The 22,109-nt window shown below is 43.8% G+C and overlaps 1 protein-coding gene across 1 annotated transcript in view; it reads left to right on the top strand.

The window, feature by feature from the left end:
• OSBP2 (oxysterol binding protein 2) overlaps window positions 1-22,109 on the top strand; it is a 173,749-nt gene that overhangs the window by 446 nt on the left and 151,194 nt on the right. The gene's annotated exons all lie outside the window — the stretch shown is intronic.

Here is a 22,109-nt window from a genome sequence, read left to right as displayed (position 1 = left end):
GTACCAGGGATGTGACAGCTACTGCTGGAGGTACCAGGGATGTGACAGCTACTGCTGGTGGTACCAGGGATGTGACAGCTACTGCTGGTGGTACCAGGGATGTGACAGCTACTGCTGGAGGTACCAGGGATGTGACAGCTACTGCTGGTGGTACCAGGGATGTGACAGCTACTGCTGGTGGTACCAGGGATGTGACAGCTACTGCTGGTGGTACCAGGGATGTGACAGCTACTGCTGGTGGTACCAGGGATGTGACAGCTACTGCTGGTGGTACCAGGGATGTGACAGCTACTGCTGGAGGTACCAGGGATGTGACAGCTACTGCTGGAGGTACCAGGGATGTGACAGCTACTGCTGGAGGTACCAGGGATGTGACAGCTACTGCTGGAGGTACCAGGGATGTGACAGCTACTGCTGGAGGTACCAGGGATGTGACAGCTACTGCTGGAGCTACCAGGGATGTGACAGCTACTGCTGGAGCTGGTACCAGGGATGTGACAGCTACTGCTGGAGCTGGTACCAGGGATGTGACAGCTACTGCTGGAGGTACCAGGGATGTGACAGCTACTGCTGGAGGTACCAGGGATGTGACAGCTACTGCTGGAGCTACCAGGGATGTGACAGCTACTGCTGGAGCTGGTACCAGGGATGTGACAGCTACTGCTGGAGCTGGTACCAGGGATGTGACAGCTACTGCTGGAGCTGGTACCAGGGATGTGACAGCTACTGCTGGAGCTGGTACCAGGGATGTGACAGCTACTGCTGGAGCTGGTACCAGGGATGTGACAGCTACTGCTGGAGCTGGTACCAGGGATGTGACAGCTACTGCTGGAGCTGGTACCAGGGATGTGACAGCTACTGCTGGAGCTGGTACCAGGGATGTGACAGCTACTGCTGGAGCTGGTACCAGGGATGTGACAGCTCCTGCTAGAGGTACCAGGGATGTGACAGCTCCTGCTAGAGGTACCAGGGATGTGACAGCTCCTGCTAGAGGTACCAGGGATGTGACAGCTCCTGCTAGAGGTACCAGGGATGTGACAGCTCCTGCTGGAGCTGGTACCAGGGATGTGACAGCTCCTGCTGGAGCTGGTACCAGGGATGTGACATCTGCTGCTGGAGCTGGTACCAGGGATGTGACATCTGCTGCTGGAGCTGGTACCAGGGATGTGACAGCTGCTGCTGGAGGTACCAGGGATGTGACAGCTGCTGCTGGAGGTACCAGGGATGTGACAGCTGCTGCTGGAGGTACCAGGGATGTGACAGCTGCTGCTGGAGGTACCAGGGATGTGACAGCTACTGCTGGAGGTACGAGTGATGTGACAGCTACTGCTGGTGGTACCAGGGATGTGACAGCTACTGCTGGAGGTACCAGGGATGTGACAGCTACTGCTGGAGGTACGAGTGATGTGACAGCTACTGCTGGAGGTACGAGTGATGTGACAGCTACTGCTGGTGGTACCAGGGATGTGACAGCTACTGCTGGAGCTGGTACCAGGGATGTGACAGTTACTGCTGGAGCTGGTACCAGGGATGTGACAGCTGCTGCTGGAGCTGGTACCAGGGATGTTTAGGGTAAGTGGTGTTAATATGTATTTTTGTAGGTTGCTTGGAATTTAAGTAATTTTGTTGGTAGGTGACAGGTCTTGTGAACGACAGATTATTTCCTTGGGTTCAGTGAAGTTGTTTTTGTGGGAATAATTTGAGCACAGAGGACCTGCCCGGAGCACCGGAGAGGTAAATACAGGTTCCCTTTAACATCTAGCATTAGCCGCTGTTATAAATCTGGTGTATCTCATGTAAGTTTACATTGCATATACCGGTACATTAAAAGCAGTTTTATGGTTTACATAATAACTCCTCACATCCAGGAAAAGACTTGCTATTTACGACAGGTTTGTTTCAAAATTTTATGCAGCCAACAAACTTTCCATACTGATTGGGATTGTTACTTCTGTAGAAGAAAAGATTTGTATTGAACAATTACAGAAAGTTCTGCATTCAAGTCCGTGTGTGAATAGACTCTTATTTGTTCACACTCGTAGGTTTTCTTTTATGTTTTCTGTCCCCTCTAAGCATTTTCGTTTCAGTCCAGAATCATTCTAGACTCGCCCTACAGAACTATTCACTCAACTATGTAGGAGAAAAAAAGCCTGTGGTGAGCACAGTATCTTCTATCCAAAATGTTTGTTGATTACCTTTGTCTGTTGGCAGTGTGTGGCATTATTTTACCAACTTTTTTTCTGGTTTCTAAGAGTTAGTGGGTTTCCTCCGGGTCCTCAGGTTTCCTCTGACACTCCAAAACACACTGATAGGATGATTAGATTGTGAGCCCCATTGGAGACAGGGACAGATTTGGCAAACCCAATGCAGCGCTTCGTAATCTGTGTGCACTATATGAGTAAAGGAATTATTATTATTAGAGTAGTCCCCTGCTTGGCAGTCCTGGCAGTTAGGACCTCATAGTGCCATCACAAGTTGTGTATTACACAAATCCCACATTTTGGGGGGGAAAAACAACCTGCAGTGGAAACAGATTCCCACTGTGAATATATGATCAGTAGCATGACATCAAGCTGCTGTGGATTCAAGCTTTGCAATGCATGAAAATAGTAGCATAAAACACATCAGTTTTAGTTTATGATGCTTGTGGATTGGCTGCGTCTTATCACTCGGTAAATTCCGCAGTCATTCTGGCAGTTCACGGCCGCCATTGACTTCCATTGTACACATTTATGGTGCGTAACTTAATTTGGGGGCACGCCTCAAAAGAGAGGGCAGGTCCTATTCTTGTCTGTTTCTCTGGGCAGCCTCCTGGGCAATGGGTTGCAAACTTCTCCCAGAAGTGTGTGTGCATTTAGTCTTTTACTCATCTCTCTCTGTGCACCCGTTCAGCCACAGCGCGACCCTGAAATCTGTACTGTAGCAGGTACGTGGGCAGCACATCACCACCGGCCTATGTAACAGGTGGTGTAATGGCTGAACAGGATCATAGCAAGTGGAGTGTACAGTCATGGCCATAAGTTTTGAGAATGACACAAATATTATATTTTCACATGATCTGTTGCCTTTTGGTTTTTATGTGTGTTTGTCAGATGTTTTTATAACATACAGAAATACAAGTGCAATCATATTAAGAGTAACAAAAGCTTTTATTGACACCAGGCCTTGCTCCAAGAGTCTCCGCAGTCTCACAATGCGTGCAGATGCACTCACACCTGCCTGTTGCCATTCCTGAGCAAGCTCTGCACTGCTGGTAGCCTGATCCCAAAGCTGAAACACTTTTAAGAGAGGGTCCTGGCGCTTGCTGGTCCTTCTTGGGCGCCCTGGAGCCTTTTTGGTAACAATGGAACCTCTTTTCTTGAATTCCTTGATGATGTGATACATTGTTGACTGAGGTGCAATCTTTCTAGCTGCGATACTCATCCCTGTTAGGCCAGTTTTGTGCAGTGCAATGATGACAGCACGGGTTTCTTTAGAGCTAACCATGGTTAACAGAAGAGAAACAATGATGCCAAGCATCCGCCTACTTTTAACCCCTTAACGCTCTGCGCCGTAGCTCTACGGCGCAGAGGTATAAGGGATGTATGAAGAGGGCTCACGGGCTGAGTCCTCTTCATACAGAGGTGGGGGTTTTTGCATTTTGCACAAAACCCCCACCGCTAATAACCGCGGTCGGTGCTTGCACCGATCGCGGCTATTAACCCTCTAAACGCCGCCCGCAAAGTCGCGGGCGGCGTTTAAAAGACGGCGGCGCGTGGGCGCCGCCATCTTTTTTTCGATCGCCACGCCCCCGAACGTCATCGGGGGGCGGCGATCGGTTACCATGGTAGCCTCGGGTCTTCTCTTGACACGAGGCTACATGGTTCATGCAGGTTCGTTACAATGAGCCAGTGGCTCATTGTAATGTAAGACCTGCAAAAACGCCATATATTGCAATACTGTAGTATTGCTGTATATGGTAGGAGCGATCTGATCATCTAGGGTTAATGTACCCTAGATGGTCTAAAAAATAGTGAAAAAAAAAAGAAAAAAAAAAGTTTAAAAAATAAAAAAAATTAATAAAATATTAAAAGTTCAAATCACCCCCCTTTCCCTAGAACGGATATAAAACATAACAAACAGTAAAAATCACAGACATATTAGGTATCGCCGCGTCCCAAAATGCCCGATCTATCAAAATATAAAAACGGTTACGGCCGGCGGTGACCTCCGAGGCGGGAAATGGCGCCCAAATGTCCGAAATGCGACTTTTACACCTTTTTACATAACATAAAAAATGAAATAAAAAATGATCAAAATGTCGCACAGACCTCAAAATGGTAGCAATGAAAACGTCGCCTCATTTCGCAAAAAATGACCCCTCACACATTTCCGTGCGCCAAAGTATGAAAAAGTTATTAGCGTCAGAAGATGGCAAAAAATTATTTTTCTTTTTTGTACACATTCGTTTAATTTTTGAAAATGTATTAAAACACAATAAAACCTATATAAATTTGGTATCACCGCGATCGCACCGAACCAAAGAATAAAGTAGGCGTGTTATTTGGAGCGAAGAGTGAAAGTCGTAAAAACTGAGCCCACAAGAACGTGACGCACGTGCGTTTTTTTTTCAATTTTTCCACATTTGGAATTTTTTTTCAGCTTCGCAGTACACGGCATGTTAAAATAAATAACATTACGGGAAAGTAAAATTTGTTACGCACAAAATAAGCCCTCACACAGGTCTGTACACATAAAAATGAAAAAGTTATGGATTTTTGAAGTTGGAGAGCGAGAAATTAGCCGAAAAACCCTCCGTCCTTAAGGGGTTAAAGTGTCCAGTGGTGTGATTCTTACTTAATCATGACTGATTGATCTCCAGCCCTGTCCTCATCGACACCCACACCTGTGTTACTGGAGCTATCACTGAAATGATGTTAGCTGCTGTTTTAAGGCAGGCCTGCAATGTCGTTGAAAAGTGTTTTGGGGAAAAAAGTTCATTTTCTAGGCAAATATTGACTTTGCAATTAATTGCTGTGAAGCTGATCACTCTTTATAGCATTCTGGAGTTTATGCAAATTGCCATTATAAAACCTGATGCAGTAGACTTTGTAAAAATTAACATTTGTATCATTCTCAAAACTTATGGCCATGACTGTATAAGTTGCAAAAATAGAAATAGTTGGGGCTACTCAGCAAACACTTCCCACCTGCAGATGATTTCTAAAAGCTGTGCTGTTGGGTAGTTTAGAGTATCACTAAACAAGAAAAAATAGAAAATTCCAAAAAGTATCCAAAGCACCAGCATTCAGCACATCCTATTGGAGCTATATACAATATGAGGAAAGATATGTCTAAAATACTTTATCTTTAATACAAATCATAAAAAACCTAAACAAGACCAGTATATGTAGCTACATGATGATAAATTAATTACACAATAAAAAAGAAATATGTGGTATAAGATATTGCTTATGAGATCTTATTCCGTTGTAGGTAACTGTTCACATTCCAACCATCAAAAATTCAAAGCGTTTTTAAAAGTCACATAGCATAAAATAAACAACATTCTCCACTTATTGCACTAATAATGTTTTCAAGTAATTTGCACTCTGGATAATATATTCACACTTTGTAGTCTAACGTTCCTGTAAGCAGTGTCGTAACACTTTTTTTGACTTTTTGAAAAAATGTTGTAGTGTGCAATCTGCACTTTCAACAGATAAATCGCAACCTTGTGTTGTAGAGAATGTCCTGTGTAGTTTCCCAGTAGAGTTAAGCGCTGTGGTAGGAACAGAATGATATTCACACAATACTTTGTTGTTGAGATATGGTGCAATGTGTTGTTGTATGTAGTTGGTATATCAAACACCACAAGATCAATGATACATTCTCATATCTTATGTCAGCAACTTGTTTCTTTTAGTTGCAACAATGAAAAATGAAGATGAGTTGTGGTAACGTTACTCACGGCCCCTGCTAAACACTTTGTGTAAACGTGTATCTCCTTCGGCGTTGTCTCTGCTTGACTGCGCATGCGTGGAGGCCAAATGAATGGTTACGGAGCTCCGTTTCTTACGACATACGGTTTCTGTTGAGAGTAATTCCAACTCATCAGCTCTCCCGGTTTGCTTTGGAGATCACGCTGTGTTTCCTCTTTTCAAAGAGATTTCCTTTTCTATGAAACACAGGTGCTGTGCGTGGGGAATAAAATGAATAAAAGTGGATTCAATGGAGACGTGCACTTGTTGCCAAACGCGTTTCGGAGGTTCTCCCTCCTTCCTCAATGGCTAACCTTCCTTGTGTGTGTCCGTCTCTTTTATACTTATTTCCTATAGAAAACAGGAACTAGATTTGGTAAGATCTAAAAATGGAAAACAGGAACTGGATTCAGTAGGATCAAAAAGTGTACTGGATTTCAATGGTCTCCATTGATACATTTCTCATATGTTTATATTGCACATAGTTCTGAGATGGTTATAAGGTGCTCTACTGTGTGTCGGATATTATACACCAAGAACTAAATATTCTTTGTATATATATATATATATATATAAGTCTCACATATTGAATATTAAATACACATTATGCACATGAATGTAATGAAAATGGACATGTATTTGTGTCTATTACATTGAAATATAGGAATATATCGAGACAAAATAGATAGAATAAATTGGGTGAATAAAATGATTCAAAAGAAAATGCTGAATTTCCGCTGCATGGATGGAACTAAGTGGGGGCATGTGTGCTGAGTAACAGCCGGGCGCATATCCTTATACATGACTGTATAAGTGGTTTATTATTTTAAAGTCCCCCCCCCCCACAAAATACAACAAGGTGAAAAACGGAAGTAGAGCCAATCTCCTATTATACACTCATTACCCGAGGTGGAACCCTGGCTGGAGGGTTGCCGTTTTGGAGTTGGAAGATCTTACAGCAGGGACGAGGATTATCCTTTAAGCCAGCTAGCATGAGCAACTAGCATTTTTTCACCTCAAAGGAATGAATGTATAATAGGAGATTGTTCTTACCTCAAAGTTCTGAATATACTCGAGTATAAGCTGACCCGAGTATAAGCTGAGACTTCTAATTTTACCACCAAAAACTGGGAAAACCTATTGACTCGAGTATAAGCCGAGGGTGTAGTATACAGCCAGCCCCAAGTGGTATACAGCCAGTCTGCCCCCTTAATGTATACAGCCAGCCTGCCCCCCTAATGTATACAGCCAGCCTGCTCCTCTAATGTACACAGCCAGCCTGCCCCTCTAATGTGTACAGCCAGCCTGCCCCTCTAATGTGTACAGCCAGCCTGCCCCTCTAATGTGTACAGCCAGCCTGCCCCTCTAATGTGTACAGCCAGCCTGCCCCTCTAATGTGTACAGCCAGCCTGCCCCTCTAATGTATACAGCCAGCCTGCCCCTCTAATGTATACAGCCTGCCCCCTCATGTATACAGGCAGCCTGCCCCCCTGTATGTTGAGCACATTAAAAAAAATAAACTTAATTCTCACCTTCCGGCGATACTCACCCCCGATCCCCGGCGGTGGCTCTCGATCCCCGGCAGCAGCTTCTGTCTTCTTTCTTCTTTTGCCGGGGGAGTCGCGTCCATGTGATCTCCCCGCCGGCGCTCACTGTGATGCGGCGGTGTCGCCGCTGATGATGTCACACCGCCGCATCATAGTGATGGCCGGCGGGGAGATCGCATGGACGCGACTCCGCCGGCAAAAGAAGAAAGAAGACAGCTGCCGGGGATCGAGAGCCACCGCCGAGGATCGGGGGTTAGTATCGCCGGAAGGTGAGAACTATGTTTATTTATTTAATGTCCTGAACTTTGAGAGCCGCCGCCTGTGGATCCGGGCACCGGAGGGTGAGTATTAATTTTTTTTTTTAAATTGACTCGTGTATAAGCCGAGGTGAGGTTTTTCAGCACATTTTTTTGTGCTGAAAAACTCGGCTTATACACGAGTATATACGTTAGTATTGCGAAGGTACTGTTTTTCATCTATTTTTGCATTCTACCTTTTATCTAGAAGAACATTGAGGCAGAAGAAGATCTAGAATTATATTTTGGACTTTGTGAAGTACTTGTGGACTTTTGACTTTCTGCTTCCTCTTTGCCCGTTGTCTTCTATTTAGTATTTAGTTTTTTTCCCGGGCAACCCCTTCAAAAGGATATTACTCAGGCATTTAAAGTTTTCCTACAACATGATCAAACGCTCTACATCCATCACTTATTCTCACTACGTACTCCCTCTTCTTGCATAAAGCTTACATAAAGTACATTAGAGGGGGGGAGACATCAAAATCCTCTGGTTTGTTCCAGATTGATTTAATGTCTCTGGGGGCTTTACTTTTGTCAATGTGTCCTTATAAGTGGTGTGTGGGCCGAACATGGCGAGTTGAGGTCTACAGAACACCTCACCACCACCGGTAATTGCTAGTACTAATCACGGGTGTTATCCTTTATATGCTGTGGCTAGAGACACCCACGGCATGGAAATTATAGCAACTGATCACCAGTACCTATTGCAGGTGTTACTGACTCATTTAAAGGGTTAACACCTGCAATCTGTGCAAGCGGGAGTTCGGATTATGGTTCGTAGACCCTGAATACTGATGGGTCCACTCATCACTGGTCCTTATGTCAACCATTAACTGCAAGAAGTTGCTGCCTAATATATCCCACCCTTGACAGGTTCATGTGTGTTTCTATGTCTATCTGTATAACTGCAGAAAAGGCATTAAACGGGAGGGGAGCCAAGTCAGCAGACCTCAGATACAATAGGACAGGTATTTGGAAGGGAAACGGCAATAAGAAAAAAAAACTGTGGTTGTAGGCGAAATTGCATTCCAGAAATAGTGCTGGCTCCCTCTAGACCTTCCCCGCTCCATGGATTATGATGAATTCCTCCTAGCATTCCACAACCTCAGGGTTCCTGCCTTGTACACTGACCTGGAGCAAATGATTCGGGTAAATAGAACAGATTTCTGGCAAGTCCTAGCATCAACATGTTTTGAATCCAAGAGCAGTAGTGCGGCATCCTAAGACTCGCTCACATTCATGGGAAATCCAAGTACTTCAGGTTTTCTAACATATAACATGATTCTGTAGAAGAGAGGGGCTTGGCATGTTACAAAGTCTTCTTTTTGGAGAAGACTCAGGCACTCATCACCCCTATCCTTTTGGCTCAACATTGATGTTGACATGCGTGTACCCACTTCAGCTTGTAACTCCAGGTATGCGAAGGCCTGTGGTGACTGGTAGTAGCACGCTGAACCAAAGCCCTGGAGAGAGGTGAGTATAAGGTGGTGTTATTTTTATACCCTCTGGGGCAATTTAAATTCTGTAATCTCAGACAATCCCTTTAAAGGGAAACTGTCACCAGATTTAACCCTATTAAACTACCAGCATCCTCAGTTAGGTTATGCATTTCTAAAATTCCCTCTTTTATGTGAAATCTTGCCCATTCACCTACAAAATAATCTCTTCCAGCGTCATGTGAAAATAAGCAGAGAAGACTCCTATTTTACCTGAGATGAGTCACGTTTGGAGGCACAGGTAGAGGGTCATTTAGGCACTGCTATCTTTGGTTTTACAGCACCTAGGTACCTTTACAACACATGCTGCTGGTGTCATATGAAAGGAAATAATCTCATTTTATAGATTGCATCAGGCTTGTGACTGTGATCTACAGAACCAGAGATGCAGGCAACTAAGACATTTTTGGCAATTACTTGACACACTTAGATCTCAGATATGCACATATACCAGCCAACATACAATTAGAACTAAAGAGGAACGGAGCTAGATGGGAAAAAGAATATGTCAGTCCATAACGTACGTTAACGTATAAAAGTCATAAAAGTAAGATTTCTCTCTGCTGTCAACATTCCTCCAATTGCTTGAGAAAATAGATCTGATCAAACACAATTCGGCAGATTTACTTACCCGATCCTGTCGCGATCCCCGAGTTGCGTTCTCCGACGGGGATTTGGGTCTGCCGTGATTCACTAATATTGTGCGTCCAATTTCCTTCATGTGCCGCTTCCCCGCTGAGATCCGCCGGAGTTCACCTTCTTCTTCCTGGTGCATGTAAGTGCTTGATCTTGCGACACAATTTCGTTTTTAAATTCTGCGGTTTGTCCGAATCCGTCGGGTTGTCTGACGGCACACCCCCCAATCACACAATCCAATCACGTGCGCCAAAAACCTGGGGCAATTTGGTGCAAAAAGGAAATATTCGGGAAACCTGACGGAATCGCGGTCCGCGGACCCTTCGTAAATGAGCCCCAATACCTCCTGATAAGTCTCCCCAAAAGTCTGCATCGCAAAGGTCATAAAGTCTCCAAAATCGTAGAAATTAAAACATTTGCTAATCCCACAAGAATTTACTTTTTTTTCCAGCTTCCTAGTACACAGCATGAAATATTAAATGCTGACACCAGGAAATACAATTTGTACACAGAAAAACTATAAAGCGCACTGCTGTACCATTCATTGTCTTTGTTAGGGGAATGGGAATTTAGGTGAATGGGTCCAAACTGCACTGCTATCCCCAATGATGTGTGTAGCAGATAATGTTGAAATTGGACCATACCCTTTAAAGGGGCGTGAACAACTGAACTTGCAAAATCGGCCTAGGATCAAATACTTCTTTCCCCCACTGTAGGCGATATGACACAATATTTTGCTTTGTGTTGTATAAATTGATGCATTACATGGTGTGTCACACAGTAGTAGTAACCTTGTTGTATTGTGGTGGAGGTATAGTAAAGAAGTAGTTCTTTATACTTGGGGCTTTATATTAGATCTAAAGAGAGGTATAAAGATTCTTGCAGAGCTCAGTTTGATGTGTTATAACAGGTAAGCGCTTCACTGCTGCCAAGGAGAAGATAAATGATCATATGATTGGTCTGAGCAGAAGAATAAAATCTATCATTTGTAATAAAAAGAAATGCAGATGCTAACGTTTTCTCATTAACACAAACGTAATGGGTCTCATGCATGAATAATGTCCCTAGACGGCTTTCAGCATTTTGAGCAGCGTCCAAGATCCACTCTTTTTTCTTTTTGTATCTGGGGATTGTATTCCAAAAAATATTCTGTGCCACGCAAATAGTCCAAATGTAACCCCTAACCTATTTAATGTTGTATGTCCTATAATGTCCTGTGTAAACTGAGGAACCTAATTTTATCACAAAAAAACTTGGAAAACTTAGCCCCAAGTATTAGCCTAGGGTGGGATATGCAGCCTTTCCATTAATAAAATGTCTGCAGCAGTCTCCCCACCATTAATAAAATGTCTGCAGCAGTCTCCCCACCATTAATAAAATGTCTGCAGCAGTCTCCCCACCATTAATAAAATGTCTGCAGCAGTCTCCCCACCATTAATAAAATGTCTGCAGCAGTCTCCCCACCATTAATAAAATGTCTGCAGCAGTCTCCCCACCATTAATAAAATGTCTGCAGCAGTCTCCCCACCATTAATGAAATGTCTGCAGCAGTCTCCCCACCATTAATAAAATGTCTGCAGCAGTCTCCCCACCATTAATGAAATGTTTGCAGCAGCCTCCTTGTCATTAATGAAAGGTACACAGCAGAGCCCCACAATGAAATGTCCCTAGCAATGCTCCCCCAATGAAACGTCCCTAGCAGTGTTCCCCGCCCTATAAAATGTCCCCAACGCAATATCCTCAGCAGTGCTCCCCCATAAATTAAAATGTCCCCACCAGTGTCCCCCCATTAAAATGGCCCTAGCAGTGTTCCCCGCCCTATAAAATGTCCCCGGCAGTGTTCCCCACATCAAATGCCCCCCAACAGTTCTCCCTACCCTATAAAATATCCTCAGCAGTGCTCCTGCCCCCACAGCAGTGATCCCCACCTAATTAAATGCCCCCAGCAGTGCTCCCTATCCCCCCTCCACTAATGAAATGTCCACAGAGGAGGCCCCCAAAAAATAATAAAGTCAACACTTACTTCCGTCGCTCCTCTTCACCCCGCGCCCTTGGTTTCTTCTGTCCTCAGCTTTCTGGACTTGCAGACAGAGGCAGGTCTATGCTCTCAGTCTGCACGAACCCGCTATGTAGCGGCCATGTCACTGACTGATGACATCATCGCGCGTGCTCGCAGGCAGAGAGCATAGATGTGCCTCTGTCCGCAGTTCCAGGAAGCTAAGGACTGAAGAGCCGGGGCTGTGGAATAAAGAGGATTGTAAGTACTGGTTTTTTTGGGGGGAGGGGGCCCCGAGTTTCAGTTTTTGGTCACGTCCCAGTGGTTGAAAACTGATATACACGATATGCCTTCATTCAGGTCTGTCCATGAACAATACGTGTGACGCAGGACCAGAGGTCGCACTAACATTTTTCCAGAAGGGTAATAATACTCCTCTCACCATTTTTGAGGAGTATTTTTAGCCGAGGAGGAGTATGGAATTTTCAGTAATACAAATATATAACTCCTTGTCGTATACATTGTTAATAGCAGTCCCAAACCCCCTACCTCCCCACACTGAGCAGGCTGTGGCTGCCGCCTCTAAATTTATTTCATTTATTTTTGGGGGGTTGAGGGCATAACACTTTTTTTTTTACACTGTTTATTTTTTACTAAAGTGTATCGCGCAATAGTCCTTCCCAAAAACAGAAGCCTTCTGACCAATGCACTTGCGTTCAATAACTAGCAAGATGTATTTGGCCGCAATAAAGTTGCTACTTACTGAGCACAAGTGTTTTGGTTCGGGGAGGATTTTGTTCAATAGAATGAGTATCAATACAATGTGAACACAGCCTTAGGGTATTTGGGCTATTTATTTATTTTATACCTTACTTGAAATGCCTGGATCATTGGACAAGCACTGTCACCTCCTGTGTCCCCGCCTCCTTCTCATAGATTGTAAGCTCTTGTGACCATTGTACAAGCATTATCACCTGCTATGTCCCCTCCTCATAGATTGTAAGCTCTTATGGCCATTGTACAAGCACTGTCATCTCCTGTGTCCTCTCCTCCTCATAGATTGTAAGCTCTTATGGCCATTGTACAAGCATTGTCACCTCCTGTGTCACCTCCTCCTCATAGATTGTAAGCTCTTATGGCCATTGTACAAGCACTGTCATCTCCTGTGTCCTCTCCTCCTCATAGATTGTAAGCTCTTATGGCCATTGTACAAGCATTGTCACCTCCTGTGTCACCTCCTCCTCATAGATTGTAAGCTCTTATGGCCATTGTACAAGCACTGTCATCTCCTGTGTCCTCTCCTCCTCATAGATTGTAAGCTCTTATGACCATTGTACAAGCACTGTCATCTCCTGTGTCCCCGCCTCCTTCTCATAGATTGTAAGCTCTTATGGCCATTGTACAAGCACTGTCATCTCCTGTGTCCTCTCCTCCTCATAGATTGTAAGCTCTTATGACCATTGTACAAGCACTGTCACCTCCTGTGTCCCCGCCTCCTTCTCATAGATTGTAAGCTCTTGTGACCATTGTACAAGCATTATCACCTGCTATGTCCCCTCCTCATAGATTGTAAGCTCTTATCACCATTGTACAAGCACTGTCATCTCCTGTGTCCCCTCCTCCTTCTCATAGATTGTAAGCTCTTGTGACCATTGTACAAGTGCTATCATCTCCTGTGTCCCCTCCTCCTTCTCATAGATTGTAAGCTCTTGTGACCATTGTACAAGCGCTATCATCTCCTGTGTCCCCTCCTCCTTCTCATAGATTGTAAGCTCTTGTGACCATTGTACAAGCGCTATCATCTCCTGTGTCCCCTCCTCCTTCTCATAGATTGTAAGCTCTTGTGACCATTGTACAAGCACTATGACCTGCTATGTCCCCTCCTTCTCATAGATTGTAAGCTCTTGTGACCATTGTACAAGCATTGTCACCTCCTGTCCCCTCTTCATAGATTGTAAGCTCTTGTGACCATTGTACAAGTGCTGTCATCTCCTGTGTCCCCTCCTCCTTCTCATAGATTGTAAGCTCTTGTGACCATTGTACAAGTGCTGTCATCTCCTGTGTCCCCTCCTCCTTCTCATAGATTGTAAGCTCTTGTGACCATTGTACAAGCACTGCCACCTCCTGTCCCCTCTTCATAGATTGTAAGCTCTTGTGATCATTGTACAAGCGCTGTCATCTCCTGTGTCCCCTCCTCCTCATAGATTGTAAGCTCTTATGGCCATTGTACAAGCGCTGTCATCTCCTGTGTCCCCTCCTCCTCATAGATTGTAAGCTCTTGTGACCGTTGTACAAGCACTGCCCCCTCCTGTGTCCCCCTCCTCATAGATTGTAAGCTCTGGGGACCATTGTACAAGCACTGTCCCCTCCTGTGCCCCCCTCCTCATAGATTGTAAGCTTTGGGGACCATTGTACAAGCACTGTCACCTCCTGTGTCCCCCTCCTCATAGATTGTAAGCTCTGGGGACCATTGTACAAGCACTGCCCCCTCCTGTGTCCCCCTCCTCATAGATTGTAAGCTCCTGTGACCATTGTACAAGCACTGTCCCCTCCTGTGCCCCCCTCCTCCTAGATCGTAAGCTCTGGGGACCATTGTACAAGCACTGTCCCCTCCTGTGCCCCCCTCCTCATAGATTGTAAGCTCCTGTGACCATTGTACAAGCACTGTCCCCTCCTGTGCCCCCCTCCTCCTAGATCGTAAGCTCTGGGGACCATTGTACAAGTACTGTCCCCTCCTGTGCCCCCCTCCTCATAGATTGTAAGCTCTGGGGACCATTGTACAAGCACTGCCCCCTCCTGTGTCCCCCTCCTCATAGATTGTAAGCTCTGGGGACCATTGTACAAGCACTGCCCCCTCCTGTGTCCCCCTCCTCATAGATTGTAAGCTCTGGGGACCATTGTACAAGCACTGTCCCCTCCTGTGTCCCATGCAGTCCACCCATGCATATAACTTCAATCATAACTATTTTGTACTTTATTGAATACATCTTATGTCAGGCTCAGGTAACCACTATTTATCAATTGAACTACCTGGGAATAGGTCAGTCACACAAACCTGTGAGAACACCACAGCAGGCACAGGACCACCACAGCAGGCACAGGACCACCACACCAGGCACAGGACCACCACAGCAGATGACAACATGCACCTTTGGTCAGGAGGGGAGGAGGAGCAGAGACCCCAGTAAAGGTCACATGTTCTGTCCTCCTGCCTGTGCCTTGCCCTCTGTGTAATGTGATTCCCCTACTGCTCCCTATATGCAATATCACACAGACACAGAGCAGTTGGGAGAACCTGAGTGAAGTTGGCCCCCCCACCTTGTTCAAATCAAACAAAATTGGTGTCAAACGTTTGTGCTATGTTTGTGCTGGTTTGTGCAGCAGAAATTTTCGTTTGTGCCGCTATCGTTTTTAAGATTTTAATGAAAGTTTCCAGAGGTCATCAGAGGTCAACCAGCCCCCCCCACATTGCCCAAATCAAACAAAACTGGTTCCAAACAATTCTGCTACGTTTGTGCTGGTTTGTGCTGCGCAAATTTTTGTTTGTGCTGCTTTTGTTTTGAATATATGAACAAAAAATTAAAGTTCAAAAGTTCAAACAGCCCCCCCACATTAACCGAATCAAACAAAACTGGTGTCAAACATTAGTGCTACGTTTGTGCTGGTTTGTGCAGCAAAAATTTTCGTTTGTGCCGCTATCATTTTTAATATATTCATACTTTTTTGCAGAGGTCATCAGAGTTCAATTCTTCCAAAGTACAATGTGTTTGCTAGCTCCCCCTGGTGATCAAACCAGGGAAGTGTCACTAGGTTTGTTTTTTACCAGTTCATCCTAAACACCTCAAACACCTGAACATACCTTAAAAATTATAGTGGCACAAACAAAAATTTTTGCTGCACAAACACCTGAGTGAAGTTGGCCCCCCCACCTTGTTCAAATCAAGAAAAATTGGTGTCAAACGTTTGTGCTACGTTTGTGCTGGTTTGTGCAGCAGAAATTTTCGTTTGTGCCGTTATCGTTTTTAAGATTGTAATGAAAGTTTCCAGAGGTCATCAGAGGTCAACCAGCCCCCCCACATCGCCCAAATGAAACAAAACTGGGACCGAACAATTCTGCTAAGTTTGTGCTGGTTTGTGCTGCTCAAATTTTTGTTTGTGCTGCTTTTGTTTTGAATATATAAACAAAAAATTAAAGTTCAAAAGTTCAAGCAGCCCCCCCACATTAACCGAATCAAACAAAACTGGTATCAAACGTTAGTGCTACGTTTGTGCTGGTTTGTGCAGCAAAAATTTTCATTTGTGCCGCTATCTTTTTTAATATATTCATACTTTTTTGCAAAGGTCATTAGAGTTCATTTCTTCCAAAGTACAGTGGGGCACATTTACTTACCCGGCCCATTCGCGATCCAGCGGCGCATTCTCTGCACAGGATTCGGGTCCGGCCGGGATTTATGAAGGTAGTTCCTCCGCCGTCCACCAGGTGGCGCTGCTGCGCTGAAAATCATCTCAACGCGCCGGAATGCACCACCTCGGACCAGGTGAAGGTAAGCGCTTCCCGAGCGACACTTTTTCGGTTTTTAAATGCGGCGGTTTTTCCGAATACGTCGGGTTTTCGTTCGGCCACGCCCCCCGATTTCCGTCGCGTGCATGCCAGCGCCGATGCGCCACAATCCGATCGCGTGCGCCAAAATCCCGGGGCAATTCAGGTACAATCGGCGCAAATCGGAAATATTCGGGTAACACGTCGGGAAAACGCGAATCGGGCCCTTAGTAAATGACCCCCAATGTGTTTGCTAGCTCCCCCTGGTGATCAAATCAGGGAAGTGTCACTAGGTTTGTTTTTTACCAGTTCATCCTAAACACCTTGAACACCTGAACATAACTTAAAAATTATAGCGGCACAAACGAAAATTTTTGCTGCACAAACCTGCACAAACGTAGCACTAACGTTTGACACCAGTTTTGTTTGATTCGGTCAATGTGGGGGGGCTGCTTGAACTTTTGAACTTTAATTTTTTGTTCATATATTCAAAACAAAAGCAGCACAAACAAAAATTTGTGCAGCACAAACCAGCACAAACGTAGCAGAATTGTTCGGCACCAGTTTTGTTTGATTTGGGCAATGTGGGGGGGCTGGTTGACCTCTGATGACCTCCGGAAACATTCATTAAAATCTCAAAAACGATAGCAGCACAAACGAAAATTTCTGCTGCACAAACCAGCACAAACGTAGCACAAACGTTTGACACCAATTTTGTTTGATTTGAACAAGGTGGGGGGGCCAACTTCACTCAGGTGTTGGGAGAAGACTGTGACTGCTCCGTGCTGAGGGGGCGTGGCCTGAGCTCCTCTTCTTCGGGGGAGGAGCAGATACATCTCCGCTGTGTAGTGGGGCAGTGTGCAGGGCACGTGACTGCTCTGTGTCTGAGCTCCGCTGCCCGCTCTGTCACTTACACACATCGCTACTGCTGATAGCCAGACAGCGCTTACACAATTACATTACCAAGCGTATTTATACGCTTGATGGGTTTTTTGGAGAGTAAATCAGCCTCTGCATGTGTCATAGACGCTTGTAGAGGCGTTATTGCGATCTCTGCGCAGGACACATGTGACTATGGTTCTATTCAGAAAAGTGACCCCCTTCTTTCTTGTCATTGGTGAGAACCGCAGCAGTCGTGATCCCTTTATGGTGTGAATAAGGGATAAGTGTTGCTTAAAACCATTTTAGGCTGCGGACCGGATAAGCAGGTTTGTTGTGCAACAGCTACAGAAAAAAAACAGCTGAACCTCCACCAATTTGTGACATCTGTACTCGTGACTATATTCATCAATGTCATTGGGTCTTCTCTTCCTGCACATGATCTTCCACACTTTAGTGGATTAGAATTTTGTGTTACCCACATACTGAGAACACACAACGGGTCATTATGTGTGTGTCTTCTTCAGACTGAACATATTTTATAGAAAGATGATATTTGGGGATGAGTCAGTGTAGAGAGTGATTCAGTTGAATGTTCAGATAGACGTTTCCAAACAGAAGTAGCTGCCAGTATAAACATCACATGTTATCGCCAGACGACTTCACTCCTGCATTTCTCACGTGTAGTTATCATAGGGAAAATGTGTTTGCTTCAGGGAGTGCACAATGTTATATTTCATCTGTCATTGTTCTACAGTATATGTAAGTGCTAGCAGATAGGGGACCAAAGGATGGATGGGAAACATATTGAGGGGAAGTGCAGAGGTGCTATGAAGTCCCAGAAAACATGATTTTACAACATGAGTACACAAAGGACTTTTCAACATACATAGAACTTAAAGTGAACCTGTCACGTGAATGTCATTGTTACCTGGTGATGGGTTCCAATAGCATATACTATGCTGATTTTAAAAACGCCTTTTCAGGCTGCCGCAGCCGTATTCTGCCGCTTTTACATACTACGGCATACAGAGCTGTGTAACATGTCATTTTTTGCAGGACCAGAAGGCGTTTTCAATCATACCATTTTGGAGACTGTGAGACCTTTTCACCACTTTGTATTAAAAAATGTATGTGTTGCAAAATGGCAATCCTGGCATTTGGGCTATATTTTCCATTACAGGGTTCACCAATAGGAGTAATTGGTTTTACATCTTGACAGATCAGAACTTATGGGACACAACGATATCTAACATGTCTATGATCCTTTTTTAAAATTATTTTTTCATTTTTACTGACTATTCAACCCCCCTTTCCCCAGGTGCTTTAACCCTAGGGGGGTTACCTACCATATACTGCAATACTACTGTATCGCCATGGGCGTAACTAGGAGAGGCAGGGCCCCATAGCAAACTTCTGAATAGGCCCTCTTCCCGCTTAAAATTATAAATAATGCACATTACATATACACACATATAGTCTCTTCCGAAGACCCGAGGCTATTTCGTTTTAACCCCTTCATTACAATGTGCTTATAGCACATTGTAATGAATGAGGAGGAAAATCCCCATATACTGCCATAGGATAGGATCGATCAGACAACCTAGGGTTAAAGTACCCTAGGGAGTCTGAAAAATTGTAAAAATAAAAATAAAAAAAAGTTTAAAAAAAAAATTATAATAAAAAAACCTAAAATTTCAAATCACCCACCTTTCCCTAGAACTGACATAAATATAAATAAACAGTAAAAATCATAAACACATTAGGTATCGACGCATCCGAAAATGCCCGATCTATCAAAATATGATAACGGTTTTTCAATGCGTTTAACCCCGTAACGGAAAATAGCGCCCAAAGTCGAAAATGGCACTTTTTTGCCATTTTGAAAAATATAAAAAAATCTATAAAAAGTGATCAAAAGGTCGTACCGTCCTAAAAATGATATCATTGAAAATATTATCAAATTTCGCAAAAAATGATACCACCCACAGCTCTGTACACCAAAGTATAAAAAAGTTATTAGCGCCAGAATTTGGCAAAATCAAAAAAATAATTTTTGTACAGGAGGTTTTCATTTTTGTAAATGTGTGAAAACATTATAAAACCTATACAAATTTGGTATCCCCTTAATCGTACAGACCCAAAGAATAAAGTAGACATGTCATTTGGGGCGCTCAGTGAAAGACGTAATATCCAAGTCGACAAGAAAATGGCGCAAATGCGTTTTTTTCACCATTTTCACTGCATTTGGAATTTTTTTGCCGCTGCCGAGTACATGGCATGGAATATTTAATACCATTACTATGAAGTGCAATTTCTTGCGCAGAAAACAAGCCTTCACACAGCTCTTTACGTGTAAAAATAAAACAGTTATAGATTTTTGAAGGTGGGGAGTGAAAAATGGACATGAAAAAACAGGAAAGGGCCCGGTCCTTAACCGGTTAATTTCTAAAATCTATATTGCATGTGATCGTAAACTTTTTGTAATTTTTCACTTTTTGTGATATACTTAGAAAAGGAGCTTCTCTGTGTTTTGTTTCTCCTCCTTTGTCATGCAGTGGTCGGTGTGTGTCTATTTCCCACAGATAAAGAGGCTAAAGATTAACTCTTTCCATAACTAGAGAATATTTGCCATCATAATTCATCTCTGTATGGAGATACGATTATTCGGGGACTGTCTGTAGAGAGTCATTTGGAACATTATAAGGTTCATTTTTCTCTCGGCAATAACTGCTTTAACCCCTTAAGGACGCAGGGTTTTTCGGCTCATTTCTCGCTCTCCAACTTCAAAAATCCATAACTTTTTTATTTTTCCGTGTACAGACCTGTGTGAGGGCTTATTTTGTGCGTAACAAATTTTACTTTCCCGTAATGTTATTTATTTTAACATGCCATGTACCGCGAAGCTGAAAAAAAATTCCAAATGTGGAAAAATTGAAAAAAAAACGCACGTGCGTCACGTTCTTGTGGGCTCAGTTTTTACGACTTTCACTCTTCGCTCCAAATAACATGCCTACTTTATTCTTTGGTTCGGTGCGATCGCGGTGATACCAAATTTATATAGGTTTTATTGTGTTTTAATACTTTTTCAAAAATTAAACGAATGTGTACAAAAAAGAAAACATTTTTTTGCCATCTTCTGATGCTAATAACTTTTTCATACTTTGGCGCACGGAGATGTGTGAGGGGTCATTTTTTGCGAAATGAGGCGACGTTTTCATTGCTACCATTTTGAGGTCTGTGCGACATTTTGATCATTTTTTATTTCATTTTTTATGTTATGTAAAAAGGTGTAAAAGTCGCATTTCGGACGTTTGGGCGCCATTTCCCGTCTCGGAGGTCACCACCGCCCGTAACCGTTTTTATATTTTGATAGAACGGGCATTTTGGGACGCGGCGATACCTAATATGTTTGTGATTTTTACTGTTTATTATGTTTTATATCCGTTCTAGGGAAAGGGGGGTGATTTGAACTTTTAATATTTTATTAAATTTTTTTATTTTTTAAACTTTTTTTTTCTTTTTTTTTTCACTATCTTTTAGACCATCTAGGGTACATTAACCCTAGATGGTCAGATCGCTGCTACCATATACTGCAATACTTCTGTATTGCAATATATGGCATTTTTGCAGCACATTCATTACAATGAGCCACTGGCTCATTGTAACGAATCTGCAGCTGCCAGATAGCCTTGTGTCAAAAGAAGACACGAGGCTACCATGGCAACCGATCGCCGCCCCCTGATGACGTTCGGGGGCGTGGCGATCGAAAAAAAGATGGCGGCGCCCGCGCGCCGCCGTCTTTTAAATGCCGCCGGCGACTTTGCCGGCGGCAACGGGGGGGTTAATAGCCGCGATCGGTGCTAGCACCGACCGCGGTTATTAGCGGTGGGGGTTTTATGCATTATGCAAAAACACCCACCTTTGTATGAAGAGGACTCAGCCCGTGAGCCCTCTTCATACATCCCTTATACCTCTGCGCCGTAGAGCTACGGCGCAGAGCGTTAAGGGGTTAAAATGGTAGAAAGACAGTGGAAAAAGAAGGATACAGGAACTTATTTTTTACATAAAGTATATTGAAGAAAGTTTATTATCTTGATGTTATTTGATAAAACTTTGACAAAAGTTTGGTTACTCAATGTACTGCATGGACCTGTCTGGTCTGCCATGATGAGAGACATTTTTACACAGTGAATGCCTATGTACAGGATAGGGGATTGTAACACCTGTTATCTATAAGCATTCCAGAAATGCAAGTTAGATTTGGGGTACATTCACACGAACGTAAACAAAACCGATATATGGCGGCACCATTTTTGCTGCTCAACCTTCCTCCCCTCCAGCGTGCTGATGTATGAATGTAGCCTTATGTTGTGAGACTTTTTAAAAAGTGGCTAAAACTACTTGCACCTAAATCTGCAGCTTTTGTTTGACTTTTCAACAAAAATTGCAACTCTCATGTGCAACGGAGCTCCAGTCTTAAAGCTGGCATGTGATGCCTGCCTAGCGATACATCATCCCCCAGGGTGTCTGTGGGATTTACCAGACCAATATTCTAACTTCTGAAAAATCTTGCTTGTGTACTGGGGATGGGGGAAGTTTTCAGGCTGATATTGCAACCCCCCCCCCCCCCCACTGATCACTAATTAATTATCTCTTAAATGTGTTTTTTTTTTTCAGGAACAAATTCTTAATGACCTATCAGTATTACTCTTATATGATAATGAAATCCCTTAACTGAGGCACCCCGTCTTTGACA

This window comes from Engystomops pustulosus, chromosome 1 (assembly GCF_040894005.1).
Source record: "Engystomops pustulosus chromosome 1, aEngPut4.maternal, whole genome shotgun sequence".
NCBI classification, from domain to species: Eukaryota; Metazoa; Chordata; class Amphibia; order Anura; family Leptodactylidae; genus Engystomops; species Engystomops pustulosus.
Note: the sequence above shows the minus strand (reverse complement) of the source record. Positions and strands in the feature narration are given on the sequence as shown.